This window comes from Brienomyrus brachyistius, chromosome 2 (assembly GCF_023856365.1).
Source record: "Brienomyrus brachyistius isolate T26 chromosome 2, BBRACH_0.4, whole genome shotgun sequence".
In the NCBI taxonomy this organism is placed as follows: domain Eukaryota; kingdom Metazoa; phylum Chordata; class Actinopteri; order Osteoglossiformes; family Mormyridae; genus Brienomyrus; species Brienomyrus brachyistius.
The window spans coordinates 28,310,855-28,323,036 of record NC_064534.1 but is presented as its reverse complement, the minus strand read 5'-3'; the positions used below and the strand labels follow the sequence as shown (position 1 = coordinate 28,323,036).

General features: G+C 43.7%; 1 long non-coding RNA gene across 2 annotated transcripts in view; it reads right to left on the bottom strand.

Moving 5' to 3' along the window:
• Window positions 1-927: 927 nt before the first annotated feature.
• Window positions 928-12,182, bottom strand: part of LOC125722701 (uncharacterized) — a 39,185-nt gene continuing 27,930 nt past the window's right edge. For both annotated transcript variants that reach the window (XR_007386517.1, XR_007386518.1), the window contains exons 2-4: window positions 1,651-1,827; window positions 1,377-1,428; window positions 928-1,049 (exon numbers count right to left, since the gene is read on the bottom strand). This is a non-coding gene — a long non-coding RNA (uncharacterized LOC125722701). The remainder of the gene's footprint in view (window positions 1,050-1,376; window positions 1,429-1,650; window positions 1,828-12,182) is intronic.

The following is a 12,182-nucleotide window of genomic DNA, read 5'->3' as shown; positions in this document are numbered from 1 at the left end:
GCCAGTACAGGAACCACATTACCCCCCCCCCCCCCAACAAAAGGCAACTGATTGGCTTCGCTTAGGGGGAGTGTTTTTTTGGGGGCGGGAGGAGGGTCTGTTTCTGTGCCAACCTTCTATCTCCCACCATAGTGACCCTCAAAACTGGCCCCCAAAATAAAACCTGCCTCCCCCCCATGTCGCTTGGTTCTGTCCTCTGGTCACACTGGCAGTGCATAACATTAGATTAATAATAAAAACAAGAAAAGTGCTTTCTGTATATTTTCTGCTAGTCAGATGTAATTAATGTGATAAATTTAGCCATGTGCCTGTATCCTCTAGGATCGGCTCCGAAGCCCCCGCAACCCCGCTGGATGGAGCAAGCGGTTCCAGAAAAAGGATGGATGGATGGATTTGCCAGCATTTTAATTGCAGAAATGTTAATGAAAGACTGTAATGAGCCAGACAGCTTTGCAAAAAGGGTCCCGTCCCCCCCTTCCCCCCCCGCGTGAGGGAGTCCCCGGAAACCTGTGCCTTCGTACACAGTTGGAAAGGGTGCAGAAAGATGTGGGGGGTCACGTTCTTGGTTGGGGGGGGGGGGGGGATGCCAGCAAAGGCAACCCCGCTTGCTGTAACGAATACAGCATGGGGGATACTACAGCCCCCCCCCCGCGTCAGTTAATGGACAGTTGATGGATCCATTTGCTGGTGAATGATGCTGCCCACTGAGCGTCGCAGTGCAAAGGTCAAACTGCCAGTGCTAAGGACCAGTGCTCAGAACTAAGGGCCAGGCTACAGGTCAGCATCCAGGAACAGGAGTCCAGTGTGTACACTAGGGGGGGGTTTGTAGAACTATAAACCAGCATCCATGCCAGAGACACAAGCCAGTAAAGCAGCAGCACTGAACAGAAGGACATAAGTATAATATCGATTTGGTTGAGCTTTTTTATTTCACGGCAGAGCGGTCCTCACATCTCCAGGATTGGGGCATAAAATCGTGTCGGCACTGTGTGTGTGAGGAGTTCACATGTTCACCCCATGCTGAGTGACTTCTTTGTCTTCTTCCCCCTCTGCAATCCAAAAACACACATTTAGTTGAACTGGTGTCTCTAAGTCACCCTCAGTGAATGAATATATGCCCTGTGCTGCCTGGCCCCAAGCTCACGGTGACTGTATACTGGGTTAGTGGTTGAAAGGTGCATGAATATGGAAGTTACAGGCGTAAGGCAGGGGACAACCCAGGATGGGGCGCCAACCCACTGCAGTGAATAATTCCAGCGCAGTGAAATAAATAGTAATATGTAAGAGAATAATCTCAACCACCGGGAAAATGCAGGTGTACACAGACTTTTTGTACCACAGCAGCCCCCATATCATGCAGTACTTCTCCCATTTACGTGTGGTGTTACTTCTTCTGTGGTCTATTGTGTTCTTCTAAAGTTTTGGGACCTGTGGTTAAATTAATCAATTACAGCCATAAAGTCAAAAAATGTGCATTTCACGTCAAAAGATGAAGAAGAGTCATCAGACGATGAGAGTACAGGGTGGATCCCCCTTCAGCCAGAGGTATTATTATGCGTGTGTATTTTAGCATTACTCAGCAGGGGAACTTTTTGTGTGTGGCCCTCCCACTTTACAGACAAGTGTAAGTATCGGCATGAATGGTCATACAGGTGCTTCTTGTCATCCAGGTGTTCTAACGCTGCATCAGGGCCGCAGACATAAAAGATTTGCAAAGGTCTAGACATGGGTGATGTGTTTCCATGCTTCTTTGAAGTCTTACACTCCATCCATCTTCTGACTGCTAGTCCCGAGCAGAGTCACTTGTCTGATACTCCAGTCAGTGAACTGAAAAGAAGGGAGTTTGTGTAGTATTTGAGAAAAAATAAATTAGCATCAAAGAAATGAGTGAGACTCTCTGCATCGCCGAAGTAACGATGAGGGAAAGGAGGTGCAAATATCAAGTATGACAATTTGCAGAACAACATCGGCCAAACTGCAAGGTGTCTGAGTCGCAGCGAGATGAGCCGGGAAAGCTTTCTGGAATATTTATTGACAAAAAAGGACAAAATAAAAATTCATCAATGTCTTGCACTGGCTGGAGTGTGAAAATGACAGCCAGTGACCATAAACACGACCACACTCTCCCGAATGGTCCTTAATAATAATGTCACTGCAGGCAAGAGCAGCAGTTGACTTTAGTGATGCATGACCAGTGTGGTCTGCAAGTGAAAAAATGCAACCATATGCCATGGTGGATCACTATGGAGCAAGACATGGACCAAAGATTCAGTGAGAATTTCATGAAGGAGGTCATCAGATACAGGTACAGACGCTCCTCTACTTACGAACTTTCAACTTACAAACTTTCAGACATACGAACGAAGAGGACTGTAAGTCCAATTTGTGTTCCTTGGGCTCCCGTTCCTGTCCACAACATCAAGTTTTTTTTTCTCCTCGCCAATTCCGTCCAGTACGACTTCTGGCCGCTACTCCCACCGCACAGCAGCACAGCACCTGTACTCCCAGCATCCTAGTTCTTAGTACTTACTTATACCCTTAAAATGATGTTGAATAATGACTTACGAACATTTCAAGTTACGAACAGCCGTTTGAGACGTAAGTAGAGGAGCATCTGTATAGCCAGCAAGGGATTTCAAAATAATTACCATTTCAGTGATTTATGCAAGCTAATAGGCACAGCATTTATGGTCAAATAAATAAATAATCAGTAACCTTTTCATCTCTAAAACAGAATTAAATTGAACTTGAGTTGTTTTTGCTTATACAGTATGACACAAAACATAGAGCAACAATAAATTTAAGAGGAGCAAAGTCCTGGCTAAAGTTAAGGTCTTCAGATGGGGCACCGTGGGGGAAGGAGCTCACTGATGGTTACATGTGTTTGTTTGTAATGGGATATTTACCAGATCCTTGTCCTTGCGTAAAACAGGATTTTTTTTATCTTGATCCAGAAATGTTTTCACAAGAATCAGACATTGTTTTAAAGCCAAACAGCATCCCGTTTGTGTACTGAACAACCCTCGGTGCTTAGCCTGACATTTAAATAAGAGGCTCTAATGACAGCAACAAGTCCTGCAGAAGAATGAAGATAAGTGAGCAGCAGCCGTGCCAAAACAGAGGTGCAGGTTTGTCAGCGGGCAGGGCCAAATCCCCCTGTCCTGAAACCAAGGATTGGCTGTCTGGGATTACAGAACCACCAGATTGCACCCAGAAAGGGATTTAAACACAGTCTGCACTGTCTACATTGTGTTCCAATCCCAAAATTACACAGTTAGTTTGTCACTGCAGGCCAACTTACACAGATGTGGGAATAAGGAGACAGATTTTCAATATTGTGTCAAAAAGCCACGTTTTTTTTTTTTTTAATCTGCTGTACAAATCTGTTGTATATGCCCACGTATATCTACGTAATGGCCTAAACAATGCGGTACAGTGAGTGACATGAACAAAGTCTTCACAAGCATCAAACTCTGAGACAGTTTCATCTACCCCAGGGATGTCAAACTCCAGTCCTTGGTGGCTGGGGCCCTGTGTAGCTTAGTTCTTTCCCTGTTTCCCCACAAATGATTCAGCTCAGGAGCTGTTTGGCCTTGGTCATATTGGATCCTGTTAGTAAATCTTCATCAGGGCCAGCACAAGGAGCTGAATCAGGCCTGATAAATGAGGGGAAACTCAAAAATGTGCAGGACTCCGGAGCCCCAGGACTGGAGTTTGACACCCCTGATCTACACTGTGGGAAATTTGAAACATTCAGTCTCATGGACCATAAATGATCATTTTGCATCATGCAATTTGCAAATGTTTAGCATAAACTCACGTGCTTCATGCTGTCCACGCGGTTCCCTTTGACATTTGACCGTGTGAGTGGCTGATGATTTGGAGTGTGTTGCACCCACACATCATGAAAGCCTGAGGCCTCCAGACAAGTGACCCGCCCTGTGTGGTGTAAATGGGGTGAGCTGAATCATCAGCTGAGAGGTCACCCCTGTGTTTGCTGCAGGCACGCACGCATCTCCTGCTCGTAAACATGCCGTTAGTCAACAGATTGAAACACCTCAGGGATTTGATCTGGCTCTCTGCTTACCTCTGAGGGAATCACAATGTGAGTGGAAAACCCTGTGTGGGCTTTTCATCTATTTAGGACGCAGGGCGAGGGAGGAGGGAGCCGGCAGCCGTAAGTTGGAAGCGTGACGGGATTCTCGTAAACAGGAACAGGAGTCTTCTGGGGTTTTGTTGCAAAATGTCATCCTGTTTATTGATTCCCCCACGAAACACGAGACCGAAAAGGCAGCAAGCTGCAAAAACAAGCTACCAAGTCGAACAATACTTTTGTTTTCAGCTTTTCAGTTGTTAGTCTACAGAAGATTATATTTAATGTGACATTTAGGCAGGTAGCTAAAAACCAAGTAACCTATTGACTGAGACTGACTGGACCTGACTGCTTGTCTTTTATTGCGTATTTTTTTTGTTTTCCCATAATTCATACAGGGTCATATTCAGGGGCATTGGAAATAGGGTGGGTGGCAGACCCCCCCTCCCCCCAAAACAAACACACAAACAAATAAGGGGGTGCTTTCCTTATCTTTTATTATAAATCCATTTCTTACCAAAGCCATGAGGAGCACAAGGACAAAACATATACCTAAGAAAGATTGTAGTTTTTTTATCGCCTGGATCAGTAATCTTTTTGATATTCTTTTTGTGAAACTGCAACCTAAACAGTGTTAGTCTTATTTTAAATGATGATATCTTTGTTATTCTAAAATCATTACAAAATCTTTCTTGCATTGCAGCTTTTTATGATGTGATTATTGCATGTGTGCCCTTTGCAATGTCAGGATAAATACCGCAACAAGACACCGCCCACTCCCACCCACCACCACTACAGCAAATTCGATACCCCCCAATGTTAAACTCCTACCAACATATATTTATACTATAGCTCTACAATTTAAGGATAATTAACTCTCTCCAGACTGTATCAGCAAACTGAATGACGTCTTATCTGGGCACCTATTAATCAGAGACGCTGAGCCACTGCCAGCAACTGCACTTTTGTTTTTGCAACAGTGCAGCATCTGATAAGTCCGATGATTTATAGTTATCTAGTGTATTTGCAATTTCAGCTACTGAACTGGCCTTGTTCACAGCCAGCCCACGGAACACAGGCATTTATAGGGGCCCCGAGGGCGACCCGGTTGATTGTGCACAAACATTGTGGGGCTATAAGATCTTCGGAGGAGGGCATATACATAATATATGGTAAGAGGGCGCAGAAAGCTGAAGCGGGGGGGCTGCTGATGTTAGAAAAAACTTCACTTCACTCCATATGATGTTGATGGTCTTGCCATCTGTTTTCTTTGCCTTATATAGTTATATATATATATATTTATGTTATATACTGAACTAGGTTTTCTATGCTTTATTTAATGCCCCATTTCTACCTCGATTTTCATGGGGCATGACTGAACTGGTGATACTCTCAAAAATCGTTGTATTTACAATGTCAGGACCTTATATTTTAAGGTTTCATAGGCATCCCACAAAGTTGGAGGGGGGAAGTCATTACCCCCACAGCATCCATCAGGTTTGAGTTTTTTTTTCCAGTGTTGAAATAGCTGCCATTGCATCCCACATTCTTAACAACCAGGTGTTGGATTTTCCGGAAGGAGCCCGGCGGTCCGTAAACACCGAGGCCCAGGTCCGCACGCAAATCCCGTTCCCTCCCACGGCCTGAGTCATCGGCATGGTGTCGGAGCATTCGTGAGGGGGCATGTGACACAGCGAGGTTTCCATTCCTCAGCTGCCCAGTGACAACTGGTGTGTGTGCGTGTTTGTGTGAGTGTGCGTGCACGCGCGAGCAAAGGATGTTTAATAAGCTGTATAAGATCGAGCCGTGCACTTTTGTCCAGCAAAGGCCCAGACTTGTAACTGCTTTGTCAGTATATTTGTTTGTGTTACACACCTACACTGTGGTCATCCGAGGTCACTGAGGTTGGCTGTAGTCCAGCTTGTTCTAGTTTCGTGAGATGCAATGCGGCCAGACTAAGTCCCACAGGGTTTCCTGCAGCCCTGTGCAATGCTGTAGCATGCCTGATCCAGACATCAACAACTGGAACCAGGGGAGATCCAACACACGACTCTAGTTTCTTAATAATGCTTCATAAATGCATATTTGCATAGAAACGCTTATTATTTGTGACTGAACCACTTAAAAAGGCAATGGATGACAGCTATATCCACATCATGTATATATGCATGTGCAGTCTTTTAAATTTATGTATGGAAATTTTCAAATGAAACTGGTTTTGAAGAAGCAGGTAGTCATCAGAAGCTGCTAGTTGCAGGGAGAGAATATGTGAGTGTTTGATAATTCAGATGGACAGCTGGGACTGATGACGAATTCAGGCATTCTGTTACTTTCCCAAATGCAGGGCAGGGCCTGCGGGAATGTTTACTTCACTGGGAAGATCAGACATGGATGACAGGGCATTCCGCACATTCCACAGGCTTTGGCACGCGGTGGCATTTCAGCCCCAGACTGCCCCGGAGATCCCGGATTGCAATGGACTCAGTCACTGATGCCCACGTGTAACAGTGGGGGGGGGTCATGAAGACAGCTGCCAGCGACACGCAGGGGTGTCCAATCACTCCTAGGTCCTAGTGTGAAGTATTAAAACTCTTTTGAGGTTATGCTTGTTTGCTCTCGTTTGTTTCCTTTGTTTTTATTTCTGTTGCTCTGATTGGCAGTGAGCCTCCCTATCCAGACACGAAATAGTACTAAAGATCTTCACATTACTGTGTCATTATGATATTGCGTTATACTGTAACTGTAATCTTGAAATAGCTACATAAGATGGCACAAATTATATGCTTTCCATAAAAGGAATAACCACAGTGCACTAGAATCTCCGTCTGTATCTAAGCCTTGTTCCCTATGCTGCCAGGCACTGGCTCAAATCCCCCCGACCAAGATCACTGCATTTTCCCCATCAGTATGAATAGATACACCCCCCCACACACACATTCAGATACTACTAGGAAGTTTGTCAGCTTTGGCTTATGAGTTAAAGGTACAGAATAAAATGTGAAAGATCCAATTTCATTCAAAATGTCAGTCATATCCTACAGTCTATAAGCCTATTCACTGACGGTGAAGGTGACTGAAAACTGTATCTTTTTATTTTGAATAAAATGCTAATGTTATGGATCACACCACTCCCACAATAAAACGGAACAAGAAATAATCATTCTGCCTCACGTACAAGCCATTCATCTTCCTGTCCATTCTCCATACAGATAGAGCACATGCAGTGTTTGTATTCATTACTGAACCGGTGATATTTCGTACCCTGCAGAGGGAACTGCTCCCAACAGCACCAGCCCGAAGGTGTAGAGAATGTTCTGGCAGCAATGTTCCATGCTCACAATGAAACAACTAGAACATAAAATCCAGTTTTGGTGCAAGCACAGCGTTCTATAGCAACATGATTACACATCTTGAACTGTCCTATGACAAAATGTTATAAATACACCCAAAAAATAATTGCAGGGCTGAAACATGTATGTATAAGGTGAGTGGGATGGTGCTGTGCTGTACACCTGCACATCTCACACTAAGCATTTGGCTTTTCTATCTGGGCATTACCTGAGATTATGAGGTTTAATGGGCTATTTGAACTGGCGGGCCTTGCTAGGTTATTTAGTCACAAATTACATAATAGCTACATTAAATGCAGCAATTTAGCTGATATCTCTCAATTAGCCACATTCACAGGCTACTGTGCAAGTTCAGAGACAAAAGAGCGCTTATAAGCCCCGGTAATTCATCTGAAAACATCTCATTTTCTAGCAAGTGGCTTCGAGTCTCCATTTGAATGCCAACTCTTATAATGCAGGAGCTCCGATATACACTGCTTCTCTGTTGGCACGCTGCAGAATGACGATTTGGGGCACAGCTCTGCAGACGAAAATGAAACTCAAGCTGCTTTTTGTCCCACGTGTTTGTGTAGGACTGGCACCGGGTCCTGTAAGGCAGGCCAGAGGAGCCCAAAGTTCCTCGCCGATTCTGAACAGAACGTTGCCTCAGCAAAAGTTACCAAGGTGAAAGACAAAGAGGTTTCTCAGATAAGTATCCCTGATGGAGATCCAGCTTGTGAACTAGGGACAAAACCTCTTTCATAGAGTCTTCAGGCATCATTTAAAGCAAGGCTTTGGTGAATGAGCGAAACAACTGTCTTTAAATGTCTGGTTGTTAGCTTACTTTAGAATTTAACATAGTGTCTTTGACACTGATTGAGGTCTGCTATTTGTTCCCAAAGTACTTGCACACGCTGGACGTGTGCCTTCATTAAAGCTCACGCCACAGCTAAAGCATGGTTTTCAACACTCTAAGACGCTACAATTTAGCACACACAGCCCTTTTTGAGGCCTTTTTAATGAGGGCAGGGATATCAGGAGTATATTTCAGTGTCAGACATGCTTATCTGTCTTTCATGACATCTTTTGGGAGGCTTTTATCAAGCCAATGGAAAGCCAATATATTTTCCACAGATAAAAGATACATGACTAACTTAGTTGCGAGACTCCAACCCAAAGAGCACCAAGACCTTTGAAGTAAGATTTGCCAGGTTCCTCATTTGTAATTAGTGTACAGGATACAGATCAGACAGAATGTCTTGCTCAGTTACTTGGTGTTTATGTAACATGCGCTGGAGCCTTTATCTGTGGGCTCACAACCAGCTCTGCTAAACATGAAAACCATGGGAAAAATTGCCAGGATGCATCAGGATGGATTCTTTGCATGAATATTTGCCCGGTGACAGAAGAAGCGTAAAACAGATGATATTGGTAGGCAAACGGTTGTCTATTACAATGTCTAGACATTGTTTACTGCAAGAAAGTTGTTGTAAATATGTTTAGGTACTGCTTGTTTGTTCATGCCCTGCACGGTATTGTGCTTAATGTTTTGACCTGCAACACTTGCTTTAATCCCTGAGACCAGATTAACGTGCATTGCTTTGTATGTATCCATGCCCTGCATTACTGTAATCGACCTGTTCTGAGATCAGTGAAACCAGCACAGAGTGAGAAATGGTTTAATTTAAGGCATCTTGTGATTTCCCAGTCTAAGTGGGCCACGTGGCTGTTGCTGGGAAGGTTATGGGGGGATTACAGCACATCTTCCTCAGCAACAACACGGCTCTGGTGTGAAGCAGCCCTGGCCACTCACAGGAACGCATCAGCACTGAAGCGCATTTGCAAGCAGGGCACGGAGACAGCGGCGCCGAGCCGTGGGAATGCACGTTTGCATGCATCTCTGCATGAATGCACACAGCATGCATGTTTATCAGTCTTATAGAGGTGGCCTTATTATTTTTACTGCCTTAGCAAGTCTTTTGCATTTCCTTTCGTGTTCACGTAGATGACTAAATGACAGCTGTGATTGGTTTACTCATCCTGAAGGGACGGAGAGTGTGAGAGGGGGTGGGCAGGCCTCCCTGCCTCCCCAGGAGATCTTCCTTCAGCAGAGGCACCTAACTACCGCTTAGCAAGCCCAAGCAGGACAACAGGACTGCAAGGGCTCCTACAAGACCCATTTCCCAGAATCACGCTACTTTTCACAGAACAAACTCCATCTTTTGAACATAAAGGCAAAAAACCTTGACAGTAAAAAAAAAATGTCTACTAGCAACTGATATTGACCCCTCTTGCGTCAATGAAGGACTGGAGTTGAGAGAGAAAATGTGACGTCCCATCTGCAGAATGGGGGGGTAACGAGAAACAAAGGCAATGAATGAAGCATTAGATGGTGAAACAAAGCAACATTGTTACAGACGCCCTCGGCTCCCCCAGACTCTGAGGAGCGAGCTCCTCTCAAACCCTCCTGCTTGTTAGCTTTCCTTTACTACATCTCTTTTTTTGTTTTTTTCCTTTTTTAATAAACCAGAAATGGAATCAAGAAGTTGCCCAACAAGAGACCAGGTAACATAGTGTGCTGGATTTACACTACCTCAGAAATCAAATTAGCTTACGAACTGTATCAGATAAATGGGATAAAACCAACCAGTTCTGACATTGCTCAGGGTTGATTTGCAGGATACACAGAAAACACAAAAAATGTGTGAGAATTATGTTATTTTTACCTGTTTATGATTAACTCTGTGTACTAATTCAAATGCACAACAAAAAAAAGGACTGTAATTCTGTGACGTTCACGCCAATGTGCTGTATTATCAGTGAATTTCCCAGTGGTCTGTGTGATTAAGCATTTTCCGGAAGAATTCTAATCTCATTAGCACCTATCGCTAAAGCCCTTCTCCTTGCCTACTCAACAAATTCAAATAAAACTTTACTTTAAGCATTTCCTGGAAAATGTCAATAGATACTACAGGATCCTTGAGGCCCAAGATACCTAAATTGAATTTACTCAGAGAATATGATGCACTTGATAAAGCTCATGTGCTACAATATGTGAGGACCCTTGATTTACAAAAGCAATTCATTTTTTCTTTTGTTTCATTATTTTAGTAAGACAGCTTTGGGAACATTGATGTTAAACAATAAGTCATGTTTTCCCATAAATAAATGTCCAAATAGCTATTGTAAATATATCGACCAATCATAGTGTGACACTTAGCTGTAGGCATGGTGACATCACAGCCCGCATGGTATCCTTGAAGGATCCCTATATTTGCCACATTGACCCCCGTTAAACATCTTAAAAATCTAACAGCTAGGGATCATCTCGTCATCACTAATGGCCTCAATGAGCATCCCGTTGATCAATACAAGTTTTCTGTATGTTAATGAAGAGAATCACGCAGATATGTGTCTGACGAATAGATTGGGAGACAGCAGGAGATATGGGGCTGATTTAAGCTGCCTGGCATACTCATGAGTAACCCTCCTGCTGCCTTCTATTGATTCTCCATCTGGTGGTCATTTTTATAGTGCCACTGAGGGCACATGAGTTTCTGAAGGTGCTGTAATCTAACGCTGATGCCCATTATAGTCCAGGGACCTGTATCACGAAGCTTAGCCTGATAACTTCTTGGATTTAAGATACCCCAGTTTAAATAGATCTTATGTAGATTCACTTAGGCTGCCTTACAAGAGTTAAGAGTCAAGTTATTCAGGACTTGTTCCACATCTAGGAAGCATCGTTTGCTGTTTTCCATGTTGATGGAGCTTAAAAAACAGAATAAGGGATTTTTAATCTGAGCCGGGGAAACATAAGCAGTGAATCATATCCCTGCTTTGTTGCTGTAAAAGACACCGTATCATAAAAAAGGCGGATCATTGGCACATATCCCAGCATGCCTCACCCAAGCAGTAGATTGTACATTTCCATCAGAAGTCATGTTATATGCCTTGTTTGCTACCGTACCTGGTCCCGAGTCCGATCGACGCACCATGGGCTTAGGTCATTTTTCCATTATTATTTATTTTTTTTGCTGAACATTTCAGTTTGTTAACATTAATCCATTATTCTATTTTCAAAGAAAAAAAAAGTATCAGATTCTTAGAGATATTTGATTACCAGAAGGTACCCCTGCATCCTCTGTCACAAAATCCAGCACTCCGTAGAATGAGAACATGACTATTACGCAACTGTAAACACAAGGGAAACTGTATTTTATGCAGGAAAACACGCAGTGTCAAAGAATGTGTCCATTGAGCTGCCACAGAAAGTGGAGAGAGGCAGTGGGGGCTCCACAGCCCAAATTCTGCCCTCTAGCCTCACTGTAGGACGGATTTTACATTTTTATGCGATCTGCTTTGTACCACATTCAAAATCTGAATTGCATTTTATCGTGCCCAAAGCACTGACAAGGGCCGAGGCTAAAATACTGAACTGGATTTGTGGAATATTTTCAGAGCTTCTGGCTTGAATGATGCATTCAGATGATGTTTTAATATTCAGAGCGTCGCATGGCTGCTGGGGGCATTTCTGAACTATGAATCTCGATGTTTGTTCAAGTCAACTTTACCCGACCAGAACAAATACATGCACAGAGGCTTCCTGGCAATGCGAAAGAGATGCGAATAAATGTGATGAGTCGAAGAGCCTACAGCAACATTTATGGATCCATATTCACTGTGAAATTACAAAAGCACCATCGCAGTCAGTCTTTTCCTCTGTTAATCCACCTGTCCACGTCACCAGGCTGACACAG